The sequence below is a fragment of the Anopheles maculipalpis genome (genome assembly GCF_943734695.1).
Source record: "Anopheles maculipalpis chromosome X unlocalized genomic scaffold, idAnoMacuDA_375_x X_unloc_21, whole genome shotgun sequence".
Taxonomy (NCBI): domain Eukaryota; kingdom Metazoa; phylum Arthropoda; class Insecta; order Diptera; family Culicidae; genus Anopheles; species Anopheles maculipalpis.
The window spans coordinates 35,001-47,500 of record NW_026060482.1 but is presented as its reverse complement, the minus strand read 5'-3'; positions in this window follow the sequence as shown (position 1 = coordinate 47,500).

Genomic DNA, 12,500 nt, shown 5'->3' with positions numbered 1-12,500 from the left:
TGGTTGGTTGGAAACCAAAAATATCACTAAGTTCGGGACTTGGGTACAAACCGAAAGTTAAAATGATGTCCCTGAACATGCATATAAGTTCGAGTATTGATATTATAAACCTAACAAGCGATGAAGGCAAGTCGAATTGGTTGGTCGGAAACCAAAAATATCACTAAGTTCGGGACTTGGGTACAAACCGAAAGTTAATATGATGTCCCTGAACATGCATATAAGTTCGAGTATTGATATTATAAACCTAACAAGAGATGAAGGCAAGTCGAATTGGTTGGTCCAAAACCAAAAATATCTCTAAGTTCGGGACTTGGGTGCAAACCGAAAGTGAATATGATGTCCCTGAACATGCATATAAGTTCGAGTATTGATATTATAAACCTAACAAGAGATGAAGGCAAGTCGAATTGGTAAGTAAGAAACCAAAAATATCTCTAAGTTCGGGACTTGGGTGCAAACCGAAAGTTAAAATGATGTCCCTGAACATGCATATAAGTTCGAGTATTGATATTATAAACCTAACAAGAGATGAAGGCAAGTCGAATTGGTAAGTAAGAAACCAAAAATATCTCTAAGTTCGGGACTTGGGTGCAAACCGAAAGTTAAAATGATGTCCCTGAACATGCATATAAGTTCGAGTATTGATATTATAAACCTAACAAGAGATGAAGGCAAGTCGAATTGGTAAGTAAGAAACCAAAAATATCTCTAAGTTCGGGACTTGGGTGCAAACCGAAAGTTAAAATGATGTCCCTGAACATGCATATAAGTTCGAGTATTGATATTATAAACCTAACAAGAGATGAAGGCAAGTCGAATTGGTAAGTAAGAAACCAAAAATATCACTAAGTTCGGGACTTGGGTGCAAACCGAAAGTTAAAATGATGTCCCTGAACATGCATATAAGTTCGAGTATTGATATTATAAACCTAACAAGAGATGAAGGCAAGTCGAATTGGTAAGTAAGAAACCAAAAATATCTCTAAGTTCGGGACTTGGGTGCAAACCGAAAGTTAATATGATGTCCCTGAACATGCATATAAGTTCGAGTATTGATATTATAAACCTAACAAGAGATGAAGGCAAGTCGAATTGGTTGGTCCAAAACCAAAAATATCTCTAAGTTCGGGACTTGGGTGCAAACCGAAAGTTAAAATGATGTCCCTGAACATGCATATAAGTTCGAGTATTGATATTATAAACCTAACAAGAGATGAAGGCAAGTCGAATTGGTTGGTAAGAAACCAAAAATATCACTAAGTTCGGGACTTGGGTGCAAACCGAAAGTGAATATGATGTCCCTGAACATGCATATAAGTTCGAGTATTGATATTATAAACCTAACAAGAGATGAAGGCAAGTCGAATTGGTAAGTAAGAAACCAAAAATATCTCTAAGTTCGGGACTTGGGTGCAAACCGAAAGTTAAAATGATGTCCCTGAACATGCATATAAGTTCGAGTATTGATATTATAAACCTAACAAGAGATGAAGGCAAGTCGAATTGGTAAGTAAGAAACCAAAAATATCTCTAAGTTCGGGACTTGGGTGCAAACCGAAAGTTAAAATGATGTCCCTGAACATGCATATAAGTTCGAGTATTGATATTATAAACCTAACAAGAGATGAAGGCAAGTCGAATTGGTATGTAAGAAACCAAAAATATCTCTAAGTTCGGGACTTGGGTGCAAACCGAAAGTTAAAATGATGTCCCTGAACATGCATATAAGTTCGAGTATTGATATTATAAACCTAACAAGAGATGAAGGCAAGTCGAATTGGTAAGTAAGAAACCAAAAATATCACTAAGTTCGGGACTTGGGTGCAAACCGAAAGTTAAAATGATGTCCCTGAACATGCATATAAGTTCGAGTATTGATATTATAAACCTAACAAGAGATGAAGGCAAGTCGAATTGGTAAGTAAGAAACCAAAAATATCTCTAAGTTCGGGACTTGGGTGCAAACCGAAAGTTAATATGATGTCCCTGAACATGCATATAAGTTCGAGTATTGATATTATAAACCTAACAAGAGATGAAGGCAAGTCGAATTGGTTGGTCCAAAACCAAAAATATCTCTAAGTTCGGGACTTGGGTGCAAACCGAAAGTTAAAATGATGTCCCTGAACATGCATATAAGTTCGAGTATTGATATTATAAACCTAACAAGAGATGAAGGCAAGTCGAATTGGTTGGTAAGAAACCAAAAATATCACTAAGTTCGGGACTTGGGTGCAAACCGAAAGTGAATATGATGTCCCTGAACATGCATATAAGTTCGAGTATTGATATTATAAACCTAACAAGAGATGAAGGCAAGTCGAATTGGTAAGTAAGAAACCAAAAATATCTCTAAGTTCGGGACTTGGGTGCAAACCGAAAGTTAAAATGATGTCCCTGAACATGCATATAAGTTCGAGTATTGATATTATAAACCTAACAAGAGATGAAGGCAAGTCGAATTGGTAAGTAAGAAACCAAAAATATCTCTAAGTTCGGGACTTGGGTGCAAACCGAAAGTTAATATGATGTCCCTGAACATGCATATAAGTTCGAGTATTGATATTATAAACCTAACAAGAGATGAAGGCAAGTCGAATTGGTTGGTCCAAAACCAAAAATATCTCTAAGTTCGGGACTTGGGTGCAAACCGAAAGTTAAAATGATGTCCCTGAACATGCATATAAGTTCGAGTATTGATATTATAAACCTAACAAGAGATGAAGGCAAGTCGAATTGGTTGGTAAGAAACCAAAAATATCACTAAGTTCGGGACTTGGGTGCAAACCGAAAGTGAATATGATGTCCCTGAACATGCATATAAGTTCGAGTATTGATATTATAAACCTAACAAGAGATGAAGGCAAGTCGAATTGGTAAGTAAGAAACCAAAAATATCTCTAAGTTCGGGACTTGGGTGCAAACCGAAAGTTAAAATGATGTCCCTGAACATGCATATAAGTTCGAGTATTGATATTATAAACCTAACAAGAGATGAAGGCAAGTCGAATTGGTAAGTAAGAAACCAAAAATATCTCTAAGTTCGGGACTTGGGTGCAAACCGAAAGTTAAAATGATGTCCCTGAACATGCATATAAGTTCGAGTATTGATATTATAAACCTAACAAGAGATGAAGGCAAGTCGAATTGGTAAGTAAGAAACCAAAAATATCTCTAAGTTCGGGACTTGGGTGCAAACCGAAAGTTAAAATGATGTCCCTGAACATGCATATAAGTTCGAGTATTGATATTATAAACCTAACAAGAGATGAAGGCAAGTCGAATTGGTAAGTAAGAAACCAAAAATATCACTAAGTTCGGGACTTGGGTGCAAACCGAAAGTTAAAATGATGTCCCTGAACATGCATATAAGTTCGAGTATTGATATTATAAACCTAACAAGAGATGAAGGCAAGTCGAATTGGTAAGTAAGAAACCAAAAATATCTCTAAGTTCGGGACTTGGGTGCAAACCGAAAGTTAATATGATGTCCCTGAACATGCATATAAGTTCGAGTATTGATATTATAAACCTAACAAGAGATGAAGGCAAGTCGAATTGGTTGGTCCAAAACCAAAAATATCTCTAAGTTCGGGACTTGGGTGCAAACCGAAAGTTAAAATGATGTTCCTGAACATGCATATAAGTTCGAGTATTGATATTATAAACCTAACAAGAGATGAAGGCAAGTCGAATTGGTTGGTCGGAAACCAAAAATATCACTAAGTTCGGGACTTGGGTACAAACCGAAAGTTAATATGATGTCCCTGAACATGCATATAAGTTCGAGTATTGATATTATAAACCTAACAAGAGATGAAGGCAAGTCGAATTGGTTGGTTGGAAACCAAAAATATCACTAAGTTCGGGACTTGGGTACAAACCGAAAGTTAAAATGATGTCCCTGAACATGCATATAAGTTCGAGTATTGATATTATAAACCTAACAAGCGATGAAGGCAAGTCGAATTGGTTGGTCGGAAACCAAAAATATCACTAAGTTCGGGACTTGGGTACAAACCGAAAGTTAATATGATGTCCCTGAACATGCATATAAGTTCGAGTATTGATATTATAAACCTAACAAGAGATGAAGGCAAGTCGAATTGGTTGGTCCAAAACCAAAAATATCTCTAAGTTCGGGACTTGGGTGCAAACCGAAAGTTAAAATGATGTCCCTGAACATGCATATAAGTTCGAGTATTGATATTATAAACCTAACAAGAGATGAAGGCAAGTCGAATTGGTTGGTAAGAAACCAAAAATATCTCTAAGTTCGGGACTTGGGTGCAAACCGAAAGTTAAAATGATGTCCCTGAACATGCATATAAGTTCGAGTATTGATATTATAAACCTAACAAGAGATGAAGGCAAGTCGAATTGGTAAGTAAGAAACCAAAAATATCTCTAAGTTCGGGACTTGGGTGCAAACCGAAAGTTAAAATGATGTCCCTGAACATGCATATAAGTTCGAGTATTGATATTATAAACCTAACAAGAGATGAAGGCAAGTCGAATTGGTAAGTAAGAAACCAAAAATATCTCTAAGTTCGGGACTTGGGTGCAAACCGAAAGTTAAAATGATGTCCCTGAACATGCATATAAGTTCGAGTATTGATATTATAAACCTAACAAGAGATGAAGGCAAGTCGAATTGGTAAGTAAGAAACCAAAAATATCACTAAGTTCGGGACTTGGGTGCAAACCGAAAGTTAAAATGATGTCCCTGAACATGCATATAAGTTCGAGTATTGATATTATAAACCTAACAAGAGATGAAGGCAAGTCGAATTGGTAAGTAAGAAACCAAAAATATCTCTAAGTTCGGGACTTGGGTGCAAACCGAAAGTTAATATGATGTCCCTGAACATGCATATAAGTTCGAGTATTGATATTATAAACCTAACAAGAGATGAAGGCAAGTCAAATTGGTTGGTCCAAAACCAAAAATATCTCTAAGTTCGGGACTTGGGTGCAAACCGAAAGTTAAAATGATGTCCCTGAACATGCATATAAGTTCGAGTATTGATATTATAAACCTAACAAGAGATGAAGGCAAGTCGAATTGGTTGGTAAGAAACCAAAAATATCACTAAGTTCGGGACTTGGGTGCAAACCGAAAGTGAATATGATGTCCCTGAACATGCATATAAGTTCGAGTATTGATATTATAAACCTAACAAGAGATGAAGGCAAGTCGAATTGGTAAGTAAGAAACCAAAAATATCTCTAAGTTCGGGACTTGGGTGCAAACCGAAAGTTAAAATGATGTCCCTGAACATGCATATAAGTTCGAGTATTGATATTATAAACCTAACAAGAGATGAAGGCAAGTCGAATTGGTAAGTAAGAAACCAAAAATATCTCTAAGTTCGGGACTTGGGTGCAAACCGAAAGTTAAAATGATGTCCCTGAACATGCATATAAGTTCGAGTATTGATATTATAAACCTAACAAGAGATGAAGGCAAGTCGAATTGGTAAGTAAGAAACCAAAAATATCTCTAAGTTCGGGACTTGGGTGCAAACCGAAAGTTAAAATGATGTCCCTGAACATGCATATAAGTTCGAGTATTGATATTATAAACCTAACAAGAGATGAAGGCAAGTCGAATTGGTAAGTAAGAAACCAAAAATATCACTAAGTTCGGGACTTGGGTGCAAACCGAAAGTTAAAATGATGTCCCTGAACATGCATATAAGTTCGAGTATTGATATTATAAACCTAACAAGAGATGAAGGCAAGTCGAATTGGTAAGTAAGAAACCAAAAATATCTCTAAGTTCGGGACTTGGGTGCAAACCGAAAGTTAATATGATGTCCCTGAACATGCATATAAGTTCGAGTATTGATATTATAAACCTAACAAGAGATGAAGGCAAGTCGAATTGGTTGGTCCAAAACCAAAAATATCTCTAAGTTCGGGACTTGGGTGCAAACCGAAAGTTAAAATGATGTCCCTGAACATGCATATAAGTTCGAGTATTGATATTATAAACCTAACAAGAGATGAAGGCAAGTCGAATTGGTTGGTAAGAAACCAAAAATATCACTAAGTTCGGGACTTGGGTGCAAACCGAAAGTTAAAATGATGTCCCTGAACATGCATATAAGTTCGAGTATTGATATTATAAACCTAACAAGAGATGAAGGCAAGTCGAATTGGTAAGTAAGAAACCAAAAATATCTCTAAGTTCGGGACTTGGGTGCAAACCGAAAGTTAAAATGATGTCCCTGAACATGCATATAAGTTCGAGTATTGATATTATAAACCTAACAAGAGATGAAGGCAAGTCGAATTGGTTGGTAAGAAACCAAAAATATCACTAAGTTCGGGACTTGGGTGCAAACCGAAAGTGAATATGATGTCCCTGAACATGCATATAAGTTCGAGTATTGATATTATAAACCTAACAAGAGATGAAGGCAAGTCGAATTGGTAAGTAAGAAACCAAAAATATCTCTAAGTTCGGGACTTGGGTACAAACCGAAAGTTAATATGATGTCCCTGAACATGCATATAAGTTCGAGTATTGATATTATAAACCTAACAAGAGATGAAGGCAAGTCGAATTGGTTGGTTGGAAACCAAAAATATCACTAAGTTCGGGACTTGGGTACAAACCGAAAGTTAAAATGATGTCCCTGAACATGCATATAAGTTCGAGTATTGATATTATAAACCTAACAAGCGATGAAGGCAAGTCGAATTGGTTGGTCGGAAACCAAAAATATCACTAAGTTCGGGACTTGGGTACAAACCGAAAGTTAATATGATGTCCCTGAACATGCATATAAGTTCGAGTATTGATATTATAAACCTAACAAGAGATGAAGGCAAGTCGAATTGGTTGGTCCAAAACCAAAAATATCTCTAAGTTCGGGACTTGGGTGCAAACCGAAAGTTAAAATGATGTTCCTGAACATGCATATAAGTTCGAGTATTGATATTATAAACCTAACAAGAGATGAAGGCAAGTCGAATTGGTTGGTCGGAAACCAAAAATATCACTAAGTTCGGGACTTGGGTACAAACCGAAAGTTAATATGATGTCCCTGAACATGCATATAAGTTCGAGTATTGATATTATAAACCTAACAAGAGATGAAGGCAAGTCGAATTGGTTGGTTGGAAACCAAAAATATCACTAAGTTCGGGACTTGGGTACAAACCGAAAGTTAAAATGATGTCCCTGAACATGCATATAAGTTCGAGTATTGATATTATAAACCTAACAAGCGATGAAGGCAAGTCGAATTGGTTGGTCGGAAACCAAAAATATCACTAAGTTCGGGACTTGGGTACAAACCGAAAGTTAATATGATGTCCCTGAACATGCATATAAGTTCGAGTATTGATATTATAAACCTAACAAGAGATGAAGGCAAGTCGAATTGGTTGGTCCAAAACCAAAAATATCTCTAAGTTCGGGACTTGGGTGCAAACCGAAAGTGAATATGATGTCCCTGAACATGCATATAAGTTCGAGTATTGATATTATAAACCTAACAAGAGATGAAGGCAAGTCGAATTGGTAAGTAAGAAACCAAAAATATCTCTAAGTTCGGGACTTGGGTGCAAACCGAAAGTTAAAATGATGTCCCTGAACATGCATATAAGTTCGAGTATTGATATTATAAACCTAACAAGAGATGAAGGCAAGTCGAATTGGTAAGTAAGAAACCAAAAATATCTCTAAGTTCGGGACTTGGGTGCAAACCGAAAGTTAAAATGATGTCCCTGAACATGCATATAAGTTCGAGTATTGATATTATAAACCTAACAAGAGATGAAGGCAAGTCGAATTGGTAAGTAAGAAACCAAAAATATCTCTAAGTTCGGGACTTGGGTGCAAACCGAAAGTTAAAATGATGTCCCTGAACATGCATATAAGTTCGAGTATTGATATTATAAACCTAACAAGAGATGAAGGCAAGTCGAATTGGTAAGTAAGAAACCAAAAATATCACTAAGTTCGGGACTTGGGTGCAAACCGAAAGTTAAAATGATGTCCCTGAACATGCATATAAGTTCGAGTATTGATATTATAAACCTAACAAGAGATGAAGGCAAGTCGAATTGGTAAGTAAGAAACCAAAAATATCTCTAAGTTCGGGACTTGGGTGCAAACCGAAAGTTAATATGATGTCCCTGAACATGCATATAAGTTCGAGTATTGATATTATAAACCTAACAAGAGATGAAGGCAAGTCGAATTGGTTGGTCCAAAACCAAAAATATCTCTAAGTTCGGGACTTGGGTGCAAACCGAAAGTTAAAATGATGTCCCTGAACATGCATATAAGTTCGAGTATTGATATTATAAACCTAACAAGAGATGAAGGCAAGTCGAATTGGTTGGTAAGAAACCAAAAATATCACTAAGTTCGGGACTTGGGTGCAAACCGAAAGTGAATATGATGTCCCTGAACATGCATATAAGTTCGAGTATTGATATTATAAACCTAACAAGAGATGAAGGCAAGTCGAATTGGTAAGTAAGAAACCAAAAATATCTCTAAGTTCGGGACTTGGGTGCAAACCGAAAGTTAAAATGATGTCCCTGAACATGCATATAAGTTCGAGTATTGATATTATAAACCTAACAAGAGATGAAGGCAAGTCGAATTGGTAAGTAAGAAACCAAAAATATCTCTAAGTTCGGGACTTGGGTGCAAACCGAAAGTTAAAATGATGTCCCTGAACATGCATATAAGTTCGAGTATTGATATTATAAACCTAACAAGAGATGAAGGCAAGTCGAATTGGTAAGTAAGAAACCAAAAATATCTCTAAGTTCGGGACTTGGGTGCAAACCGAAAGTTAAAATGATGTCCCTGAACATGCATATAAGTTCGAGTATTGATATTATAAACCTAACAAGAGATGAAGGCAAGTCGAATTGGTAGGTAAGAAACCAAAAATATCACTAAGTTCGGGACTTGGGTGCAAACCGAAAGTTAAAATGATGTCCCTGAACATGCATATAAGTTCGAGTATTGATATTATAAACCTAACAAGAGATGAAGGCAAGTCGAATTGGTAAGTAAGAAACCAAAAATATCTCTAAGTTCGGGACTTGGGTGCAAACCGAAAGTTAATATGATGTCCCTGAACATGCATATAAGTTCGAGTATTGATATTATAAACCTAACAAGAGATGAAGGCAAGTCGAATTGGTTGGTCCAAAACCAAAAATATCTCTAAGTTCGGGACTTGGGTGCAAACCGAAAGTTAAAATGATGTCCCTGAACATGCATATAAGTTCGAGTATTGATATTATAAACCTAACAAGAGATGAAGGCAAGTCGAATTGGTTGGTAAGAAACCAAAAATATCACTAAGTTCGGGACTTGGGTGCAAACCGAAAGTTAATATGATGTCCCTGAACATGCATATAAGTTCGAGTATTGATATTATAAACCTAACAAGAGATGAAGGCAAGTCGAATTGGTAAGTAAGAAACCAAAAATATCTCTAAGTTCGGGACTTGGGTGCAAACCGAAAGTTAAAATGATGTCCCTGAACATGCATATAAGTTCGAGTATTGATATTATAAACCTAACAAGAGATGAAGGCAAGTCGAATTGGTTGGTAAGAAACCAAAAATATCACTAAGTTCGGGACTTGGGTGCAAACCGAAAGTGAATATGATGTCCCTGAACATGCATATAAGTTCGAGTATTGATATTATAAACCTAACAAGAGATGAAGGCAAGTCGAATTGGTAAGTAAGAAACCAAAAATATCTCTAAGTTCGGGACTTGGGTACAAACCGAAAGTTAATATGATGTCCCTGAACATGCATATAAGTTCGAGTATTGATATTATAAACCTAACAAGAGATGAAGGCAAGTCGAATTGGTTGGTTGGAAACCAAAAATATCACTAAGTTCGGGACTTGGGTACAAACCGAAAGTTAAAATGATGTCCCTGAACATGCATATAAGTTCGAGTATTGATATTATAAACCTAACAAGAGATGAAGGCAAGTCGAATTGGTTGGTCGGAAACCAAAAATATCACTAAGTTCGGGACTTGGGTACAAACCGAAAGTTAATATGATGTCCCTGAACATGCATATAAGTTCGAGTATTGATATTATAAACCTAACAAGAGATGAAGGCAAGTCGAATTGGTTGGTCCAAAACCAAAAATATCTCTAAGTTCGGGACTTGGGTGCAAACCGAAAGTTAAAATGATGTCCCTGAACATGCATATAAGTTCGAGTATTGATATTATAAACCTAACAAGAGATGAAGGCAAGTCGAATTGGTTGGTCGGAAACCAAAAATATCACTAAGTTCGGGACTTGGGTACAAACCGAAAGTTAATATGATGTCCCTGAACATGCATATAAGTTCGAGTATTGATATTATAAACCTAACAAGAGATGAAGGCAAGTCGAATTGGTTGGTTGGAAACCAAAAATATCACTAAGTTCGGGACTTGGGTACAAACCGAAAGTTAAAATGATGTCCCTGAACATGCATATAAGTTCGAGTATTGATATTATAAACCTAACAAGAGATGAAGGCAAGTCGAATTGGTTGGTCGGAAACCAAAAATATCACTAAGTTCGGGACTTGGGTACAAACCGAAAGTTAATATGATGTCCCTGAACATGCATATAAGTTCGAGTATTGATATTATAAACCTAACAAGAGATGAAGGCAAGTCGAATTGGTTGGTCCAAAACCAAAAATATCTCTAAGTTCGGGACTTGGGTGCAAACCGAAAGTTAAAATGATGTCCCTGAACATGCATATAAGTTCGAGTATTGATATTATAAACCTAACAAGAGATGAAGGCAAGTCGAATTGGTTGGTAAGAAACCAAAAATATATACCAAGTGCCTGAAATGTCTATAAACCACACGAAGAACTCTTCACACACAGGTGCGCCTCATAACCTGGTACAATGTATAAGACATTGGTTTCGGGGGATTTTTTGAGAAGAAAATTTTTTTCTCTAACTTTGAGTAAAACTGTCTCAGAATACATATTTAACCACGAAAAGTGAACACCGACAGTAAATAGCAAAAATCACCCGACCATCAAAGTTGTATGGCGGTGTGGGAGAAGAAAATCCAAGGTCGTCTAATGTAGGGACGTAAGACACGAAATCAAAATTTTGGCATAAAATCTAAAATAATCATCAGACAGTGGTCATCCAAGGCATATAAGAGTCGTCTAACGATGCTGAATGCAATAAGCAATAGCGACTTTTTAAAGATTTTTTTGGATTTTTGTCAAAATGTACCCTTCACAACTTGGTACAAGTCATAGGACATGGGTACCGGTATGACCGACGGAAGATTTTTGGACAAAAAATTTTTTTGCTCTAACTTTGAGTAAAACGGTCTCAGGATGCATTATTAATCATGAAAAGTGATCTCCGACAGTAAATAGCGAAAGTTACCCGACCATCAAAGTTGCATGGCGGTGCAGGAGACGAAAATCCAAGGTCGTCTAATGTAGGGACGTAAGACACGAAATCAAAATTTTGGCATAAAGCTAAAATAATCATCAGACAGTGGTCATCCAAGGCATATTAGAGTCGTCTAACGATGCTGAATGCAATAAGCAATAGCGACTTTTTAATGATTTTTTTGGATTTTTGTCAAAATGTACCCTTCACAACTTGGTACAAGTCATAGGACATGGGTACCGGTATGACCGACGGAAGATTTTTGGACAAAAAATTTTTTTACTCTAACTTTGAGTAAAACGGTCTCAGGATGCATTATTAATCACGAAAAGTGATCTCCGACAGTAAATAGCGAAAGTTACCCGACCATCAAAGTTGCATGGCGGTGTAGGAGACGAAAGTCCAAGGTCGTCTAATGTAGGGACGTAAGACACGAAATCAAAATTTTGGCATAAAATCTAAAATAATCATCAGACAGTGGTCATCCAAGGCATATAAGAGTCGTCTAACGATGCTGAATGCAATAAGCAATAGCGACTTTTTAAAGATTTTTTTGGATTTTTGTCAAAATGTACCCTTCACAACTTGGTACAAGTCATAGGACATGGGTACCGGTATGACCGACGGAAGATTTTTGGACAAAAAATTTTTTTGCTCTAACTTTGAGTAAAACGGTCTCAGGATGCATTATTAATCATGAAAAGTGATCTCCGACAGTAAATAGCGAAAGTTACCCGACCATCAAAGTTGCATGGCGGTGCAGGAGACGAAAATCCAAGGTCGTCTAATGTAGGGACGTAAGACACGAAATCAAAATTTTGGCATAAAAGCTTAAGTAATCATCAGACAGTGGTCATCCAAGGCATATAAGAGTCATCTAACGATGCTGAATGCAATAAGCAATAGCGACTTTTTAATGATTTTTTTGGATTTTTGTCAAAATTTACCCTTCACAACTTGGTACAAGTTATAGGACATGGGTATCGGTATGACCGACGGAAGATTTTTTGACAAAAATTTTTTTGACTCTAACTTTGAGTAAAACTGTGTCAGGATGCTTTTTTAAGC